The following is a 12,073-nucleotide window of genomic DNA, read 5'->3' on the forward strand; positions in this document are numbered from 1 at the left end:
AAAAAAGTGACGTATGACCATTTTTCACACTTATGACTGTTGCAGTATTCCCATGAACATGTGATCAAAATTCAGACACTTGACAACACATATTTGTGACAGTTGCACTATCCTGGGGTCATGTGTTCACTTTTTACAATCTTCTGACAAGCGAAGTCAATGGGGATTTTGTTCACTTAACCACCATGTTACTTATTTAACAACTCTGGTTTGCTACAGGCTGCTAAATGAGAATTTTGGCTGATCATATCCCACGATGAGTAGAAGACCTGTAGAGAAGCACAAGGGTGATATTTTAGTTGTCACTGTCTTTTTCCATGTGGATTAAAAATTGCCCCTCATAGCTAATGGGACAGGGCCAAGGGAGAAAAAGAATTGTCTGAGCCAATAGTTGGATATGGACACCCACACTCTAGCCCAGGGCTTTTCAACCAGTGGTACAGGTACCACCTGTGGTACATTGGCACCTGGCAGGTGGTACATGACCATCCTAGAAAAGTGGTAGCGGGGGAGGGGAATGAGCTGAACTGGTGGCAGCACCGCACAAGCCTGAGCAAGAGATGGCTGGAGCTGCAGGGCTGTCAGGGCTCAGCAAAAGCGCCAGGATCAGCGCTTCTTCAGGGCTGTCAGGCAGGGTTCAGTGGAAGCACCAGGATCAGCGCCAGGCTCCAGCTGGAGGTCAGTGCTGATCCTGGTGCTTCTGAGCCCAGAAGAAGTGCAGATCAGCTGGAATGTTTCAGCATCTCCAGGGTCTTGGCAACTGATGCTTGGTGACTGATTCATATTTATGACGGTCAAAGTGTCCCAGGGTCATGTGAAGTGACCAAAACCTGCTGCAACCACCCAGCAGAGGGGGGGGAAATAAAAACCAAACACTCCCCACCCCCGCTGCCAATCCTCCACAGAAATGGTCACAACAATGAAAACCTCAGACAGGAGGAAAAGCACCGCCGGGCAGCCAGGCAGGTGTCTTGCTTGGCTGTGTCTTGGGAGCACTTTTTTTCAGTGCCATTTTAACTTCAAACAGTCACTAAGTGAACTGTTGTAAGTTGAGGACTACCTGTACTTCATCACTTTTTTCCTTTTTTTTGTTTTGGTCATCAAGTTTTTGACACGTTGCTAGGCGACTGGTGGTACTCGGATGTTGCCATATCCTAAAAGTGGTACAATGGGTGACAAGGTTGAAAAGCCCTGCTCTAGCCTATACTTTCATGAGGTCAGGTTCTAGTCTCAGAGTGGCTTTTAAGACATATTGTTGGAACTTGAAGGGCTGGTGCAAAATTGGAGAGGGGAACCAGCTGGGCATTATAAAGAAGTTGTGCTATTTGGCCGAATGTGAATAGAATTCCAGAGGTAGAAAGATCTTCCCTTTCCTAGCACTTACAGTTTTACAATATTGCAATATTTTAATATTTAAAACAACGAGGAATGAAATATTTTGCACTCTTGGCTAGTTAAGACTAGGCTCATTTCTAAAGGCGCAATAGCGCAATGGGAATCATCCACTCTGACACTTAGTCCAATGCTCAAAATTCCACTCTTCTCTTTCCTCAGCCATAGTACCTCATCAAATGCGGAGTCCTTGTTTTGTTTTGTTTTTAGAAACTGGAGTGAGCCATAAACCTGGCACACCATGTTCCTATCATAATCCTCCAAATGACACAGCAATCCTGTCTGTCCAACTATCACTATTATCCTTTTGCATCTCTGGAAATAATTATCTTAAACAAATATGTCATCATTCAGGATATGAGAGTGGTTTCAGGTTAATATCTTTGAGCAGAACTCTTAATTGAGCATCCTATGCTTCAGGGAACAAGTAACACTGGAAACCTTTTTAATATATTTACTGTGGAGTAGCTACATGGGTAGCCAGAAATATCTGCCTTATGAGTCATTCAGCAACATGTTCTTTGATTGACTACGACATTACCATCAAGACTATCTGTAATTGCAGCATCATGAGTTTCTGACATAAAAGAGACAATTAGATAACTCAGCTGACATTGTTCTGCTGTAGGTTATATGCAGAATTACAATGTTTTGTTTTTATGAAGGTGAACTTACCAAAAAATCTGATCAGTGGAAAGATGGTTAAAATTTAGTTCCTAAATCTTTTTTCAGAATGATCAAAACCACCTCATTAGTTTCAATATCTCCAAATAAGCAGCACAATTCAGTCTTTTTTTAGAAGAATGGCAGACCAGCCTATGGGAATATGCATCATTATAAACAATAATTCAGTCAAATACAGAATTTAAATTAACATAGAATCTGTTTATAGATTATTCTGCACATGGAGTTAAACAACATCCAAGGTTTGAACTTCTCCTAAAGTTAAGTTTTAAAACATTAGATTTAATTATACTGATTCATTTCCACTAAATGATGTTATATAGATAATAACAGCTAATGAAAAGACCTCTCTCTCTCTCTCTCTCTCTCACACACACACACACAAACAAACAAACAAACACACACACAAATGGAGAACAGTAAATGTTCAGAAAATGAAATTTGAAGTACTGAGTGGAAATTTGAATATATTCCCTACTAAGGGAGTAATATAATTTCTGCAGAAAACAACAATAACTCTAAACTTTACACAGGCTGGAAACAATGATTTTATTTGACCATGATCAATGTTTCAACATGACTGAAAATATCTCATACAGGTACTCCTCGACTTACAACTGGTTGCTTAGTGACCAAAGTTACGATGGATCTTCTAAAAGGTACTTAGAACTCACTTCCAGAGTGCCAATGGCTGGGCATGACCAGACAATGTTTGGAGTTGTGTCTTGACCATAACATCTCCCCCTCCTTTTGATGGGGCATAATTATGCCGACAATATTTTATTTTAGTATTTTATTTTTGTTCATCACTCAGTCAGCCAAATTGGATTTGGCATTTTGGTCCACCTATAAAATCCTTCCCAAGAACCTGGGAAAGGCAGATGTGGATGTTTGATGGTGTTGCTGATATCATTGCAGGATGCAGCTGCCTTTTGCAATTGACCGATGGTGAATTTGTCAAAGCCAAAGGTATTCAAGTGATGCTACAAATGTTTTGGGATTGCACCCAAGGCGCCTTAGAGCACCACTTGAACACCATTGCCATTGAGGCAACTACAACTATTTCAATCACTACTTTAAGTAAACGTCAGCATTCAAATGATGAACTAAGGATTGAACTGGAATAGGAAAATAATCCGGCATTCTCCCAGGCCCATTGCAACTCCAGATGACAAGTTTTATTTTATTTTTACAACGTAGTACTTTGCCATTCTCACTTCAGAACAGTTTGGAATCTCTGCCAGCTTCTTTATTGACTTGTAGGAAGCTGTGAGGGACCTCTGACCTCCTGTGGGCTGAAGCCAGACCCATCTACCTGCTCCCAGCAGCCAAAGGAAGGCTGGTCTACATTCAGTTTCAATGTAGGAAGTAGCGGAAAAATGAAACAGAGTGGGCAAGGATCAACAACTTGTGGCTAATGCCTCTAACACCAGAGAGATCCAATTTCTACTCCATCAGCAGCCACAGTGGCTCACTTAGTGACTTTCAGCACAGCTTACTTCACAGGGTTGTTGTGAAGAAATATAGGAGGATGGAGCACTATGAATGTGCCTTGAGTTCCTGAACAAAGATGAGTTATACATACATGTGCGTGTAGTTGGGAAGGGACAAGCAAAGCAATAAAAATATTGAGGCTTTTCTTCATGCACCTTAAATTTGTTGCTTCTTTAAGAGCCATGTGATGAGTCAATTCCTTACAGCTGGGTGACGGAGGGCTGGTGGGACTGGCAGGGAACTGTCACAGAATGTTCAAAATGACCATCACATGACTGCAATTGGAGACTGACCACAGCTGCAGCTTGAAGCAGCCCCAATGTTCCCAAATTCATGGTCATGGGTCCTGTAATGTATTGGGCCATTTTACTTGAACTGTTTTCACGTGTCTTTGAATGCTGCTTGAGATTGCCTAATGGGGGTGTCCGTGTAATGGTCGCTGGCTGCCCAGACATGCAGTGTCCAGGACAATCATTGGTTGGCTCTGGGGGCGGGAATAGGTTCCTTCAAACCTATTGGCTGCTGCCTAGCGGCCAACCACATAAGTAGCTGCATAGAAGCCTCTGTTCTCAGTTGTGTTCCTGTTCTATAATAAAGCAATTGTTAAATAGCAGGTTCTTTGGTGCAAGAATGAAGACGCAAAGCTGAGTACAGGATAACTCATTGTTTATTTCATGCTGGAACTGTAATGGGGAATTGTCTGCAACTAGCCGCAATATATAGTCTAGCCCCTAGGCAGCAGCCAATAGGTTTGAAACAACGATTGCGGCCTGGAGATAGCCAATTGCAGCACAGGAGACTAAAAGTCTGGGTTGCTGGAGAGCTGTTAGCTGCTCCAGCAACCCATGTTGTGTTACACAAGAGCCCAGTACATAACACCCCTCCCCTCTTAGATCAGACTATGACAACACCAATTAGTCTCAACAATTGTCAAGACTCATTATCCAAACACACTAAAGTAAAGTGATAATAATAAAAAAATAATAAAAAAACAATGTAGGTCACAATGAGATTAAACAACGTCTCAATGAACAGGCTTCACCATTTACACTAGGTTACAATGAGATTAAACAACGTCTCAATGAACAGTCTTCACCATTTGCTCTGTTAGACAGTTACATCATAGTACTAGTTTCTGTAGTCTAGTGGCAACAGGTTTTACAACAATATATAGCTCTTTATTTTACAACCTAAAATAAAAAGATATGAAGGAGGCTTGTGTGCCCTAGAGGAACGTCTCGGAGTTCCCATTACTTTGTGGTCTACCAGCTTACCCAGTGGGCTGGGTAGACTTGTGTCCCTTAGTGCTCCTGAGTCAAGGGGATCCGATGCACTCTGGCTGGCCTCACCAGGTTGGCCCACCCCAGAGTCAGACTGTTCGGCAGAGTAGGCACAGCGGTTGCTGAAGTTCTGTTGGCTTGCTCCTTCAGGGGGTCCATGTTGCACTCCAGAGCTCCCCAGTTCTCCCTCTGGTTCCACCTCAGTTAAGAAGGAAAAGTCCTGGTAGTCCATGTGAGGGCTGGCTTGGCTGCAAGTCTGAGGACCTTGGGAGGGACTTATGACACAGTCCTCGCTTAGTGGCCGTTCTGGAAACCGTTTCCTGAGCTGATCAATGTGTCTTCTGACAACTCACCCTCCCTCCACCCCCACTTCATAAGATAGGGGTCCAGATGCCTTGATGATTTGACCAGGAACCCACAGATTCCCATGACCATAGTTCCTGGCCCAAACCCAATCGCCCATGTGCAGCCCCCTCGGGGGTTTTGGTCGAGAGGCTTCTGCTGCCACTCTATCTGGATGCAACCTGTCCAGTTTAGTAATCAAACGCCTCCCCCAACGTAGTTCTGCAGGGCTAATGCTGGCAGAGTAAAAAATCTGCCAATCTGTGATGCCAGTCACCTGTAACAATGCACTTGAGTGCTTCCTTCGTTGTCCTCACCATGCGTTCAGCTTGACCATTAGAAGATGGATGAAAAGGTGCAGACATTGCATGTCTGATGAGATTAGCTCTAAGAAAGGCCTGAAATTCAGCAGCAGTGAATTGGGCCCCATTGTCTGAAACTAAGACATCTGGCAACCCATGTGTTGCAAAAAGTTTTCTCACCACCTGGATGGTCCTAGCAGTAGTCATGTTAGGAACTGGAATTACTTCCAGCCATTTTGAGTGGCTATCCACTACTATCAGGAAGAGCTGCCCCTGAAAGGGCCCAGCGTAGTCTATGTGAACCGTAGACCAGGGAGTGTGCGTTTCCTTCCACCTGTGAACTGGAGCCTGTGGCATTTCAGGCCTAGATTGCTGGCATGTATAACAACCATGGACTTGAGCCTCAATGTCCTTATCAAGGCCAGGCCACCAGAGGTAGCTTCTAGCTAAAGCTTTCATTCTGACAATGCCTGGATGGCCTTCATGTAATGATTGTAAAACCCTGTCTCTTAAGGAAGTGGGAATTATGACTCTGTTTCCCCATAGAATGCACCCTTTATGTGCAGATAATTCATGCCTCCTGACAAAATAGCTTTGAAATTCTGAGCCTGGACTTTTTTCCAACCAGCACGTGTATACCCATGACAATACTCTACTAAGTATTTTATCTGTGGCAGTTTCAGCAGCAATGTCCCCAGCATGGAGGGGAAATTCAGGTATGTCCTGTATGGACAATATTCTATCAGCAGGAGCCAGATCTGGATCCATTAGTGGCAGTGGTAGTCTGCTGAGGCCATCAGCATGGCCCATTTCCTTGCCCGGTTTGTGAATTAACTTAAAATTGTATGCAGATAGGAAAATAGACCATCTCAACATTCTTGGAGATAGTATGTGGGGGGGGGTTTGTTTGTCTGTTGTAAAAAGTCCCAACAGAGGTTTGTGGTCAGTGTAGACTGTGAAATCCCTGCCATATAAATAGTCATGGAATTTTTTTATTCCAGCAACAATGGCTAGGGCCTCTTTGTCAATCTGAGCATAGTTGCGCTCAGCAGAAGACAATGTTCTTGAGAAAAACACTATTGGAACCTGTTTCCCATTTTTTTCTGTGACTTAAAACTGCCCCCACCCCATAGGGAGATGCATCACATGCAAGACATATAGGTTTAGACTCTTTGTAGTGAGTTACAGTGGACTTTTCTGACAATAGTGCTTTTAATTCCTGGAAACTTTTTTCATGTAAGTTAGTCCATTTCCATGGAGCTTTCTTATCCAGCAACCTGTGGAGAGCCTCTGCTATTGCAGCCTTATGAGGTAGAAATCTGTGATAGAAGTTTAGGAGACCCAAGAATGCTTGTAGTTCTCCTTTTGATTTGGGCCTAGGGGCCATTTTAATGGCCTTCACTTTAGAATCAGCAGGGTGAATACCGTTAGCATCAATTCGGAAACCCAGGAATTCTGTTGAAGAAACCCCAATACTACACTTGTTCTTTTTTAATTTGAGGCCTGCTTCACAAAGCCTCTACAAAACAGCCTTGAGCCTACTGGCCAACACTTCTGGGGATTCTCCTGCAATAAGAACATCATCAAAATAAGGGCAGACACTCTGAATACCCTTGAGTGTACACTCCATGATTCCCTGAAAAATACCCGGTGCAACGCTGACTCCAAACTGTAAGCATTTAACTTTGAAAGCCCCCCTGTGAGTCACAATCGTTTGAGCCGCGGCTGTGGCCTCATCAATCAGCAATTGCTGATAGGACTGTGCTAAATCAAGTTTAGCAAAAATAGTACCCCCTTGCAAGGAGGCTAAAATATGGTTGACCACTGGGACCGGGTAAGCGTGTTGCTTGAGGGCCTTATTTAGTGTGCATTTATAGTCAGTGCAAATGCAAACTTCCCCGTTGGTTTTAAGTGGGGTGACTATAGGAGTTTCCCACTCCCCACCATCAACAGGCTGTAACATGCCCTGTTCTACCAGCTTATCAATTTCGGAATCAATTTTATGTTTTAAAGCAAAGGGGACCCTACAAGGCTTAACCCTGATTGGAACTACATTGGGATCAAGCTTAAATGAGATAGGTGGGCCTGTGTATGTTCCAAGGGTTGAATTAAAAACATCCACGTATTCCTTGCACACTGATGCGAGGTCTGCAGTTTGTGTCCAGTTTATGCCAGTAATCTGAATACCTAAGGCATCAAACCAATCAAGTCCAATAAGACTCATTCTCTGGCCCCCTACTACTATTACATCCAGGTGCCCCCAAAACCATTTAAACTTAACCAACAAGGTGGCTTCTCCCTTAACTTTAACATGCGCATTTTGAAAATCCATTAGGATTATATCTGAGAGTCTTAGTTTGGCCCAATTGTTACTGCGCCTACACACGAAATTAAAAGTGTCTTGAGAAATGATTGAGACTGCAGAGCCAGAGTCCAATTCCATCTTACATGGAATTCCTTGTGGCTCTACCATGAGCTTAAGTTTGGGTTTGAGGGGAGGTGCAATGTATGCAAGCTGTTATAAGTTTTGACAGGTTCAGGAGGTAGAGAGTGCTGGACAGCGATGGTGGAGTCTGGCTGGCGGAAAGCAGAGTTTGACGCTATTGGCTGTTGAGACTGGCTCGAGCTGAAGTTTGATTTAAGTGGTTAACAGACACACAGTTGATGCAGTATAAATAGTGCATATATAGCCATTTATTCAGTTCAGTTCTGTTACAGTTACTAGCAATAAAGTACAGTGTTACAGCACACAGCGTCTGACTAATTCTTCGAACCTGCAACATAATAACTGGCGACGAAGGTGGGATGCTGTTTCGATCGGCTGGAGACACTTTCAGTGATCAGCTAAAGCCTTGCTGCATCATGGAGGCACACAGGAACAGCAGTCCCCAGGTCAGACGTTGCTGCCATGGCACAGGTCGGTCAAATACCTGTCTTTCATACTTCCCATCCAGAGCTATGGGAAGTTCACATAGGACAAGTAGAGTTCTACTGCAAAGTGAACAATATTACAGAGGACGGGATGAAGGTGGCCACCCTCCTCTGTACCAGCGGATCAGTCATTTATAACCTGGCGGTGGGGTTATGTGCCCCGATGGCCATTGGAGCGGTTGCCTATGGTGACCTTCTGGAGAAGCTGAACAAGCATTTCAGTCCTCATGTGTCGTTTGTGGCGTGGAGATACAAGTTTGAGAACAAAGACCAGCTACCAGGAGAATCGGCAGCCAATTTTATTACTAGCCTACGGCAGGCGACTCGACTATGCCGTTTTGAAAACTTGGAAGACCGTTTGAGGGACAGAATTATATTCGGTATCAGAAACAGGAAACTGCGACAGAAGTTTTTTGCAAAGCCCGATCTAACCCTGCAAGAAGTCCAAGAGGAAGTCCTAGCCAGGGACATGGCAGATGCTCCAGAACACAATCGAGCATATGTTGCCAGTTCGAGCGGGGCTGTTAACAGGGCATTTGCATACGGGGACAGCGGTGACTCAAGTGACGAGGTGGAGGTGGACGTGATCCAACAGAAACCAGGCTTGGCACAGGCTCGTCACAATTCACAGAAGAGTCAACGACCAACGACCTCATCAAACAACCAAGAAAGAAAAGGGTCCGGTTACAGCAGCCCCATGTCAAAACAGAGGTGCGCCGGAGTTGGCACACATGTGGACAGTCCATCAACACACACTGACAGCGACTACCTAACAGATACTGAGGATTTGTGGACTGTAGGTCCTAACTTAAATACTGACACAGTGACACCTCCCAGAGGACCAGAGCAAAACAGACAGTCTGTTCTCCCCATACTGGACAGGGGAGAAACTTTGAGAAGATCTAATCATTCACACAAGTCACCGGCATATCTCATGGATTTTGTGCGTGAATAAGCAGAAGAACACATGTATATAGTTGTTATTGGGTTATGAGTATTGTTTAGTCTTAAAGGGGGAAGGGGTGCAATGTATGCAAGCTGTTATAAGTTTTGACAGGTTCAGGAGGCAGAGAGCACTGGACAGCGACGGTGGAGTCTGGCCGGCGGGAAGCAGAGTTCGACGGTATTGGCTGTTGAGACTGGCTCAAGCTGAAGTTTGATTTAAGTGGTTAACAGACACACAGTTGATGCAGTATAAATAGTGCATATATAGCCGTTTATTCAGTTCAGTTCTGTCACAGTTACTAGAAATAAAGTACAGTGTTACAGCACACAGCGTCTGACTAATTCTTCGAACCTGCAACATAATAGGGGCATCAAGCCCCGGTGCGGCATACGCTTCTACGGCTTCTGAAGAATCCCATACTAACTGGACCCTGGGCCCCAGTACCTCTCCTAGTCGGTTCTTCCGACTGGTGTTTGGGTGGCCGGTCTCTTTGTCAGGCTCTGCAAACCACAGCGATGTGGCCTGTTCTTTCACAAGCTCTACACGTGGCTGAACGAAATCTGCAGTTGGCATGAAAATGATTGCCGCCGCACCCCTTACATCTTGGTAAGAGAACTGCCTTGTAATTGTCCTCTCGTGGCTGGCCGTTGCGGTGTGGCACGTTGGGTTGCTTTTGGAGACAGTTGATCTCAGGTTCTTCTTCCTCAGAGAGTTCTTCGGTGCATTTGGCATCCTCACGGTGGACAATTTCTTCTAACTTTGTCGATTTGGCAGGCTGTACAGTTTGAATGGCACCCCCGGCAGCTTCGTTGGCCATCACCTCATCTTGCGCTTCAGAAAAAGTTAAATTTGGCCTAGCAAATAGTCTCTGCTGAAGTGTTCTGTCCTGTAGGCCGCAGACGACCCAATCTCGTAGTCGCTCTTCTAAAGTTGAAAACTTGCATAGACATGCGGCCTGCCTTAGGCCCGCTATGAACTCTGACGCTGACTCTCCAGGAAGCTGCACTCTTTGGTCAAACTTGAACCACCAAGCCATCTCAGACATCTTGGGCTGGAAATGCACGGTTAGCCTATTTGAGATCTGCGTAAGGGACCGCTTCGATTGGTGTCGGCTCAAAAAGGTTCTCGGCTAAATCAAAGGTAGCAGGGCTGCACACGCAGAGTAGTGTTGCAGCCTTCAGTCCTTCTTCCGTGATCTGATTGGCTCTGAGGTAGTTTTCTACTTGCGATAGATAAGATGGCCATTCCTCCAGGTGTTTCACATCAAATTCTCGCAATTTGCCAACCTTCGGCATTCTTTCTATCTGGTTCCTGCGTTCTTCCAGATCCTGCTTCAGACTCAGGGAGTGAGTTCCCTGAGCACGAGGTCGCTATTGTAGTTGCTAGCCGACCTTGAAGGGGGGTGGAATGCCTCTTCCCTCAGTCGTGTGCTGCCTTTCCCTCGAAGACTTCAGCTCTTTAATCAGTGAAGCAGGATCCCATCCTCGTTGCCACTGTTAAATAGCGGGTTCTTTGGTGCAGGAATGAAGACGCAAAGCTGAGTACAGGATAACTCATTGTTTATTTCATGCTAGAACTGTACTGGGGAATTGTCTGCAACTAGCTGCAATATATAGTCTAGCCCCTAGGCGGCAGCCAATAGGTTTGAAACAACCATTGCCACCTGGAGATAGCCAATTGCAGCACAGGAGACTAAAAGACGTGGTGTTACACAAAAGCCCAGTACATAACAGCAATGTTCCTGTTTCAACCCTCTCATCTCACCTCCTACTTGCAAAAAACCCACTACACAACACTGGTGATGAGGGTGGGATCCTGATTCTTCGGAAGAGCTGAAAGTCACTAGGGGGTGAGGCCAGCAAAGCACCTGGAAGGAACGCATTTTCCCCCCCGGTCGGCCTAGCACACAATGCTAGCGACCACCCGCCCTGCGGACCAGTCCCAGGGCCTACAGAAGAAGCAGGATGAGGCAACAAGAGGCCCAAGCCGCAAAGACTTTCTGAAGATGGCAAGTCAGAAAGCTTGAGGAGTTTGATGTTACTCACCCAGAGAGATGGGCATCGTACATCTTGAGGGTCGAAAACTACTTCCACGCCAACCAAGTCGCTGAAGATGGCCTGAAGGCCGCAACACTCCTCTGTGTCTGCAGGCCTGCAACATTCGATATCGCAGAGAAATTGGTTGCACTGGCGCAGCTGGAGTCCTTTACCTACATGGACCTGAAGAAATGGCTCGATGACCATTTCCAGCCCAAATTGTCGGTGATAGCATGGAGGCATGCCTTTGAACAACGAGTTCAACAACCGGGACAGACAGCAACCGAATTCATCACGGCGTTGAGACAAGCTTCACACCTGTGCCAGTTTTCGGACTTAGAAGAAAGACTGTGAGACCGACTCACCTGTGGACTTTGGAGCAGAGAGCTACAACAGAAACTCTTTGCAAAAGAGAGTCTCTCGCTCCAGGAAACCTTGAAAGAAATCGTGGTGGACGAAGCCGGCGGCGGAGCCATAAAAGCCATGAGGCCCACCAAAAGCTCTCAGCACGAGGAAGCTGTCCACCACTAGGATGCCGAACTTGCAGAAGACATCAACTTCGACCATGAAGTTGACAAGATCCAATGGCACCATGACAAGGAACCGAAGACTCCTTACAAAGTAGTTTCCTTCCCTCGGTATCCAGGCTGTGGCAGCTGCCACCAA

The sequence above is a fragment of the Vipera berus genome (genome assembly GCF_964194415.1).
Source record: "Vipera berus genome assembly, chromosome: 1".
NCBI classification, from domain to species: domain Eukaryota; kingdom Metazoa; phylum Chordata; class Lepidosauria; order Squamata; family Viperidae; genus Vipera; species Vipera berus.